The sequence below is a fragment of the Diadema antillarum genome, unplaced genomic scaffold (genome assembly GCF_040938485.1).
Source record: "Diadema antillarum isolate AM-2024a unplaced genomic scaffold, OU_Dant_1.0 seq00002068_RagTag, whole genome shotgun sequence".
In the NCBI taxonomy this organism is placed as follows: Eukaryota; Metazoa; Echinodermata; class Echinoidea; order Diadematoida; family Diadematidae; genus Diadema; species Diadema antillarum.
Window position 1 is genome coordinate 87,324 of NW_027272715.1, and position 10,318 is coordinate 97,641.

Consider the following 10,318-nt stretch of genomic DNA (forward strand, 5'->3'; position numbering starts at 1 on the left):
ATTTGTAAATCGACCTTCAAACTATCGGACGTTGGACAACGCCTACGCCATCACCTCAATCAGGCGTTCAACCACTGACACCTGTCCGATTCGTAACAAAGGGAACTTAGGGAAGCTCGTGTTCAACATGGAGAAATTTTAATTTGCCGTAGTTCTCCTCGTTCTAGAAGTTCACTTCCTCGTCGGAAGAGAAATCGTTGAATTTACGGGTAAGTGAAACAACTCTATAGGAGTTTAATGCTTACTGCTCTTATCTTATTATTGTTAGTGTGATAAGTGAGTGTAACGACTTTTGTGTCATTACAGTAGTAAAAGTGATATATCAATTCGGTTTTCAAATTTTGAAGTCGGAAGTGTAGTTTTTTTAGCATATTCTCTGTTGTTCATAACATATCTGCGTGGATACATTTTCATAAAGTATAATACCACTTTTTCTTCATGTTATGCATCGAATGCGTGCTTACCGTGTTTCTTTGATTACTCTCATAATGACAAATGAAAGTCCAACATGACATTCACAATGAGTGTAATCTTGTAATACTCTTCTTATAATTCAATTTCAATTCATTATTTTCTTTGTTTTTCAAGAATTCAACATACAAACGAAAATACAACAGTATAGTGATATAACTGTTTGTTGAAAAAAAAGTTTCCAAAGAAAATAAGATTTTGTGAATCACTTATCATATTCAAAGATACACTACATTATGACACTTTCTCTTTCAAAACATACCTACAACTGTTGCAAGTCGTCACAATAAACGTACATAATGACAATTAATGAGGTGACAGTTTTGTCTTGTACTTAAGAAGTGTAAGAAAATGTCTGCTATGATGTATGCACAAAAAGAAAAAAGTGTAAGCCTAGAGAAGAGGCTTGATTCACAAAACAATGATGTCCTAGTTTGACTTTACTTGAAAGGATGTTAGTATTAATATCAAATGTTTTTGTATGCTTAACATATTCATAATGCAATATGACAACGCGTTTCTGTGTTAGCTGTCACTACTACGCTATTGTACTAGTAATTCATTATCATTTTAATGGGATTGATTATTCATTTAAGGAATTGTAGTCATATATTGTTAATCTTTTGAGTTTCTTCAAATTATTTAAGAAAAATGTGAGTTGCTTTAAATTATTTGGGAAAGCATTCCATACAGTCATCAGCTGCATTGTATCTTAAGGATTTAGGAGCCAATGTGATTCTTATGCTATTCGATTGAATAATATGATATTGCGGGTACGTATTGGGTATGAATTTAAATTGGTGTATGACAAATATTGAAAGCTTTAATAGTGATTATTTGGTGTTTTATTCAATGTTAAGTTTGGGGGGAAGATAGATATCTTTTATTTTAAGAACTTTTTTTGGTGAAGTAAAGGATCATGCAATATAAAAAGTTTTCTTTTTTTTACAATTTCTTAGAGTCTAATTGCTTTGAAAAAAAATGGTCTTCAAGTTTGAATTGCCACAATTCCACCACATGACATTAAGATATGTTTCATATAATCATAGGATAACAGTCAACAGTTAATTGAAAATGCATTAGATTGGTGAGAGATAATTGTTGCTTTTAGGCAAAGGTGATGATTTTGTCAATTTCGACATTGACTGATAAACATTCATCCACAAGGATCATTACTGATTTGAGAATCGACGATGAGTTGTTGAGAATATAATTGATGCATAAAAACAAGTATTAAGCCCAGAGGAACTCCACGTAGAGATACGGTAACGAATAGACGCGTAAACACTTTGTTTGGAATATTGAAATACACTGTATTGCAAATAGGCGACACCAATTAAAGAAGAAGACAAAGCAAACAAACAAAAGGTAAATGATAACATGTTCTTTTTGTAAGAGTTGTTTTGCAGATAGCAAAATTTGCTTTCTTTTTTAACTTTTGTATTTCCTGAAGCCAACGAATAGAATTGTCGAAAAGGAAATTAATGTTTTATGTGCATATATTTCTGACCCTTTTACAATAAAGGACAGTGATGAGTTAGGTCTGTATGGTCTGTATGGTCTCGCTTTTTCTCATCTTTTTATTTACTGTATCGACATTAATTCTTCTGGAAGTTCGGCACATTTCATATACGATGCACACACAATATTATACACTGTATTTCATTTTGATATCGTATTCTTACCTACCAAAAGGTAGGTATATGGTAATCTATAGTCCCATTTGACACATTGGTATAGTCACATTTTCATCGTATCAAAAAGAATAAATAAAATCAGGCTACATAACATTCCTCCATCTTCCAGCACTAGTACGTGTTTTCTAACCTGATTTTTGTTTGTAAATTCTTAATAGTTTTCTAGACGTTCCGTCACGAGGGAATTAAGGGCCGTCACAAATCCTCTTTTTACCAAAATCTCAGAGTCATTCTTTAAAATATTTATAGACAATTTGCAAACCAAAAAAGTTGGAAACATAAATATTCAGTCAGGGCAGAGTGAAAGGCTGAATAATCTGTATTACTAATTTTACCTCTTCTAACGAGTGTCGCTTTTTAAAATGTACTAAGTCTATGGAGATGGACCGAGCCGGGGGTGGAATCTTTAAAAAAAATCGCTCTTCATAGATTTGTAAATTTGCTCACATATAATGATGTGCATTGCTGGTATCTGTCACTTCCGCATGTGTGCTTCCACTGTGTAAGTTTATAAAGGTGGGTAACGCCTACATTGACAAAATGAACCTCAACGAATCGAGTGGTGACGTATATTATCATCATGACGCGACGTGCTTTCTCACACTACTATATAGCAAACACAACAATAGAATATCTACGTATTATTATATAATGGTCTACTGACTTTCTCATTCACTAATCCATTCATTTGATTATCTAATAAACGAGTATAAATGAATACAGGTTTTCAATAATTTTGGATGCATGGCGCACGGCCTTGCTATATATGATGTATATATATATATATGTATACATATATGAATATACAATGTATATACAATTGCATTTACGGCCTTGATATAATGTTGTACACATGTATTGATTTCAAGTATCTATTCTTTTTGTGACGATCGTTTCATTTCAGATACCATAACGTGCACAGAAGATGGTCTGGAAGTCCCTCTGTCACTTTCTTGCCATTCAATATTTTCGTGCACCACCGAGTGGGAAAGTCGCCCGTGCAAGTGCGATAAATCATGTGAAAAATACAACGATTGTTGTGTAGATCGCGAGAAGGCACCTCTCCAACGTGTCCAAGGAGAGTTCAACCGGAAGTCCTCCCTTGATCCTGACAGAACTGCTCGGGAGGACCATTACCTGCCCTATATGTCTTGTTCACCGGTATTTAAGATATCAAATAAACACGAAGCATTTCAGATGATATCCAGGTGCCCTAATGCTACTCCGATTAAGAGCAGTCTGCGAACCAACTGTGAGGAGCCTCCATCGACCGAGGACATCTTTATCAACCCCGTTGCTGTCCGGGAGATCGGTCATTTCAAGAACATCTACTGTGCTCTCTGTCACCGCATACTTCTGGCTGATGTTGAGCCATGGGGTATAAAAGTGACGTGTGACCAGTCACGGTATGTCCCAAGTTCATCAGTCTTCAGCGGCTCCAATCCAGGATTCCCCCCATCCTTCTTCAGCGATTATTCCGCTGGTGACGAACTTAGCAGTAATGCGAACAGTGGTTCAGATTGCTTTGCTTCAGGATATGTTCCGCCTGATGATCTACCTGCTAATATGACTCCAAGGGCTTGCATCGTAAGTGACATTACAACTTGCCAAAAGAATTTCTCCTCCGATCCCAACATCGATCTGGTTTGCCCATCCTACTCCTCCCCAGCGGTATTAAGAGGAGTCGTTTATCCTAACCTGCTTTGCGCGTACTGCAACGGCATTGATGTATGTACGTACCCGTTTGTGATTCAGGGCTTTTTTAGCATGTTAAATTCAGATTTCTCTGAAAATTTAACACAGTTTCTCTTCAATCCCGATGAGCTGTCTCGGAATGCGTCTACATGCGCATTAAATGAAGCGTTTGATCCACTCACTGGTACATGCACAATCGCCTTCTGCTGGCCGGGATTTGCGTTTAATGAGACAAGCAAAAAGTGTTCCTCTGTCCAGACAGATAAAGTCGCCCGAGCTTGCATTTCACTCTATGTGGACCCTGACATCGACATTAGTCGTCTATCAAATGATGACGAAACACAGGTGGCTTCACACTTGGACGACGTGATTGAATTGATGTTTAACCGACACTTGCTGTTCGATGCCGATGGCGCATTCCTGGTAAAATCCTCATGTAGTCTATACATTGATGATAAGGTTAAGCACGCGTCTGACGTATGCCAAATGAGATATCAAAGAAAGAGATGTCGAATGTGTTATGATTTTCCTGTAGATTTCACTGCCTTCACGGCGTCGGACATCAACACTGCTTCTGATACCAGAAGGCAAAATTTATCTTGCCTTGATGTCCCTCCTCTTGGAAATATCTCAATTTCCAGGCTGTCTCTTCTGGCTCCTACAAGCTGGAATTGTTCAAACGCTGGTAACGCGATTCTGCATAATGCCACCGATGGATTGCTCCAGCCTTTTATGATTGTTGCCACAAGCGAAAACGGAAGTTATGTTCTTGATTACTACTCCCGTCAGTCAATATGCCAAAATTTAGAGGATTTGCCCTGCGATAGTCATGGAAGACTGGATGCCGTATTCTTTGAGGCTGTTACTGGAGCTAAGGGAGAGGTAACACTGAAACTGCCCAATGAGACGGTGGTTCTTGAAGCAAGTGAATTTGCCTTGATGCCAGATGGCTCCGCGCTGTACTGTCGTCATGAAAGCTCGAGTCTTCTTCACAAACTCCCAAGGGGTATTGACACGATTTGTTACGTTGGGGTTCCAGTGTCCATGCTCTCCACGTGCTTTCTCATTGTCACATATGCCGTGTTCAGAGAAAACAGAAATTTATTAGGTTGGTCCATTGTATCTCTGTCCGTCTCGTCAATGATGATATCTCTTTTGACTATCGTCAGCGCGATAGCTGTTGAAGACAGTGTCTTCTGCCTATCCATAGCGGTTGCCTGCCACTATTTCTGGCTTTCTTCCTTCTCCTGGATGAACGTTCTCGCCATCGACCTTTGCCGTAGGTTTGGCTCTCGAGCAAAGATCCGTGTGAACCTCACTTCCAGCTGCTACTTTGTCTGGTATTCCCTGTACTCCTGGGGAGCTCCAGCTGTCATTGTTGGCATCTGCCTGACCATCGATTTGTGCCAATATACTGCCTTTACATTTGGATATGGTAAGAACGGGATCTGCTGGTTAACTAGAGGTAATGCCAGTTTGTATGGCTTCGGGGTTCCTTTGGCTTGTCTTCTGTTCGTCAACATCATCCTGTTTGCAGACACAGTCCGAGGAATCCGAATGACGAGGGAGGGTTCAGATGAAATGCCGCAGGGTGGCGCCCCCAACGACAACGTAGCTAAAGCTAAACGAGCCTTATCAACCTGCGCCAAGGTGATAGTTCTTTTGATATTGAATTCACGCTCAATAATATTACCAGCTGAAATATTGTCAAGATAATGTGGTCAATATGTTACATCACTTGACTTTAGGTTGACAGTCCATCAACATTTCATTGAAGTAAATTATGGAAATGTACTCAAGGAATGCCAGACATTCCGTAATATCATTCATCGGTCCAGTTCAGTTCAGTTTATTTTTCTCCATCAAATAAGAATTCAAACAACATAAAATATGATATAAAGCAATCAAGGAAAACAGACATACAAAACGAAAAATGGCTCACATAGCATATAATAACATAATCACATATGCAGTATAACTGAGAACAACTATAGGCATGCTTTGAATGATAACAATAAAGTAGGTATGGAAAAAAGAGTGGTCCGCTAAAAAGCTACGCTTGTAATACATATGGATCACTGAAAACATGAAAAAATGAATATAAAATATCGTTATACAAATCGTAATTATTCTAAAGTGCAGGAAGTACAATGAGAAACTCACAATAGTCACTCTCACTCACTCTCCTTCTATACACAATGAAGATTTCGCCTGAAAAAGTACCAATTTAGAAACAAAGCAAAGATGAAGTGTTATTCATAACTTAACATTATCACTAATGTAAATGTTACCAAATGCACGAATTTCATGTATACCTATAAATTATATGTTGTATGACTAATTATTGTGTATCACATGTTATATAAAGTATCATGTGGGTCTATTGCTCGAATTTTCGTCTTCCAGCTTTCTTCTGTGATGGCATTTACCTGGATTCTTTCCTTTGTCTGTGAACACGTCCAAGTTCCCGAGTGTGACTGCCGTCCACTCGCTGCAAGGGCTACTTCTATTCCTTGTGGTGGGCTTTCAGCCGGCGAAACGCCGCCCTCTGGCTCGCGAAATTTGGACTGAAACGCGTGGAACCCGATCCCCAGACACAGTCAAACCAACAAGAGGAACGGATGGCAAGGGTAAGTAGCATTTCGAATGAGATAGCGGACTCTGCCATATAGCCATCTTGTTTCCTACCCTATATATTTTCATTCTTTTCGCATTGACTAATTCTGTGTATTTTCGATCTTTAGAAGTAGTAAGAAGGTGTTCCAAAAGTTATGATATCTTTTTGGTGTTTCATATCAATTAACGATAGCATTACGCAATTATAATGGTGTTGATCACAGAAATGTAGATTGAGATATACGTTTCTATCCAAACTACGTAAAAGGCTTAAGGTAAACATAATTATAATTATATTTTGGCAGACCTTCGTATAATATTTAAACTATTCATTTGATTTTGTTTGATGTTTCCCCTCGTTGCGCATGTAAACAAAAATGTTGATGTTGTTATTGCCGTTTTGAAAATGAGTAAAAGTGATTTGAAAAAAAAAAAGTATTCTAAGAGGACGTCATGTTACCATAATGATGGAGTTTGATATAAGCTACTCAGGCAAGCTGATTTAAGTGTCAGCCTGTTCGAAGTTGTCTAAACACGTTAAAAGCATTTGTGCACTTTTTTTCACAATAAATGTACCAATTGAATAAGGTGATAAGCTAAGCAATATTTTATGGCACTGTTTTAGTCGTCCAGGATACACGGAATTTTGACATACTATAGTACTGCAGTGATATGTTTAGGTAAATTCTATACATTGTGTCTTAGCTGGTTTTCGCTTTTTTTGGTACCGTTCTTCTTCTTTTAAATACATACTGAAATTATGTGAAATTTCCTTTCAATCAGATATTAAAGAAATATATATTCTTTTATTCGTTTAGATAGCTATAATCATAGTTAAGATCTTATTATATATTACAAGTCTTTAGAGTAGATACAATTATTCATTTACTTTATCATAGTTTTTATCTAGAACATATAGTAGGTATGTGAATGGTACTGTAATTTCTCATTTTAAAGCTTAAGCATCTGACGAGACGTGATTTAGGATCGAAGGTTGTTTTTGTTTTTGTTTGTTTTGTTGTGGTTTTTTTTTAGGTGGGGGGGTTTTAATTGGAACTGTACGTTGTTCGATGACATGCACGCACCAGAGCCAATCAAGTACAAATCTTGAGGCACAGATATTCTAATGCTGAAGACCTTAGTGCAAAGTTTATTGGTTTGTCACTTGACTTCATTTTGTTTCAAAGCAAATCGCCTAAAACTGAAAACTGAAAAGTTTCTCAAAGTGATTGTAACAGCTACGTTTATTTTTACTTACTTATTATACTATAGGTTTTCCCGGTCAATTTCATACTTTTGTCACTCAAATTCATTAATGTGCATTCAAATTCACGCAGCGCACGCACGCGAAAATATTCGGGCATTCAAATTCAGAATCCGAGCGATCAATTTCAATTATGGGGGTTCTATTTCGTTTTCGTGAAATCAAATTCACGATTGGGCATTCAATTTCAAAATGCGAGCACCGACTTTCGTACTCGTGCATTCAAATTCATGCGATAGTCACGTGATAGTCCCAATGAGCTTGTTTGGAGCGTTCAAATTCATTTTTAGGCGATCAAGTTCCTACTTCGTGCAATCAATTTAACGAGGAAAATGAAGTAGACTTTTAAGAAAGGGAAAAGGGCCAACACAATCAATAAAGGCTTGCAAATAGTGTAATTATGGTTGTTTACGGGTTCTACGTTGTTCTCTGTTCACGTATTCTTTAATTTTCATCTCAATAAATTTCAAATTGCAATGTCCAATCAGCCATCATCAGTGCATCCAAACAACACAACGACTAGTAATCATATCTCTTGGTGATACTGAATGCTGACAACGCCCCAACACCAACCACATAATCGTGATAATGACAATTCATCAATTTAAAGACAAACTGACACACAGTGATCTCACATAGTCCCGCAAAAGTAAACCAATAAGACAGCAATACACAACAAACAGCACGTATAAAATGTTAAAGTATCAGTTTCAATATAGCCGAAATTGTTTTTTTTTTCCTCGAAAGTGTCAACCAACCATCCGCATTATGCTCGTCTGTAGGCCTATACAGTGCCTAATTTTTGTTTGTTTGTTTCGTTTTCTATCAAACAAGATGGCTGGATAACCCATATTCAGCTGCAAGAGGTGGTCTTCCATAATATGGGGTCCAGTTTGATGTTCTGCTCTTTGCGATGAATAAATGAAGTGCATGGGATCTTTTACGTGCATGAGTTGTGACTCTCTTCCACGTGGGACCTCCATTTTAGTATTATGTCCAATCCGAGGGACATGTGCCTGTATATTCCTATTTGCTAAGTGCGAGTTCAAAATTGTCAATGAACAGGTGGACCTCTACTGCAAAATAGATAATCATCATAAATCCCAATATATTCAAAGCCAAATGAGAAGCACATGCATACACGACCCCAAACTAACTAAATTCAGGACTTCTTTTAAATTGAATGCAGTTATTTGGAACATGGTTGCCTATTCACGAATTTGAATGACCGACGAGATTCCGTCGCCAGCTTGACATGAATTTGACTGCTCATTGATGAAATGCGTGCTCCTCTCTTAAATTTGAATGCTCCGATAGTGAATTTGAATGTTCCGATAGTGAATTTGAATGCTCCGATAGTGAATTTGAATGCTCCGACAGTGAATTTGAATGCTCGGATAGTGAATTCGAATGACCGGATTTTGAATTTGATTGCTGATTCAGTGCTGCGAGCGTGGAATGCGTGAAATCGAATGCTCGGAATAGGAACTTGAATGACAAAAGTATGAAATTGACCGGGAAAACCTATATTTACCTCTTTGCACATACTTTCTTCTTCTTCTTCTTCTTCTTCTTCTTCTTCTTTTTCTTGGTCTGTTGTTACACGACTCTATAGACTATGGATTTTACACCCTTAATTGGTACTGCCTCTTTATAGTTACTATTATTCCTCAAGAGGGTCCTGTCATTGGGCCGTATGTTATATGCAATGCTTTCAAGCAATTACCTCAATTACCACAAGCGCAACTTTGTTCGGTTTTTGTTTTCAGCTAAATACCAAGCCCAAGCAGTAGCTTAAATCACAGTTCAATTCAATTGAATCAAACTGTAAATTGGATTTAATTGTCCAATTCTGGAAATCATTTTGTTTTGTTTGCATACATACACGCTACATCGGTATACATTATAGTGCATACATATAGAGAGTACAGGTATAAATATAGATTCATAGACCTGATAGGCATACAAAAGACAATAATGTTTTCAAGTCAGTATCAGATACATAATATTGGAGGAGATATTTATTTAATCTGTGTATGCATTACCTTCTTCTTGTGCTGAAACCCTTTTGCTTGGTTTCAACAAAGCGGCGTCTTGTCTGTGCAAACGTTGTAAAAGAGCAAAGACGGTTTTTATGTATAAAAATGGGTACTAAGTGTGTTCGAAAAGCATTTCCTCATGTATCAGTAAAAATGAAAAAAAAAACTATCATGACTTTACGACAAAGTAACACTCACAAATCCACACATGCCAACACATATGTCTTATACACACACACATTAGGGACCACGGAACGTTTCTAATAATGGCTGTTAGGTGTATAGGTCAAGGGTCAACATCCCCTTAATCCGTTTCATTAAAAAATATGTCTTTACAGTTTACAATTCTTTCTTTTCATACCGTACCAGAGCCCACTCCTTGGTCTTATTCGTGCTTTCGTAATTGATTGAATAACATGTTGATATCATGTGTCTTGCTTTTAATTTATATGTCTATGGACATTTTTTAAAAGACGTAAAATAGATTTGAATTGAATGGAATGGATTACATGAAAGTGCGAAGAAAAGCGTCATAA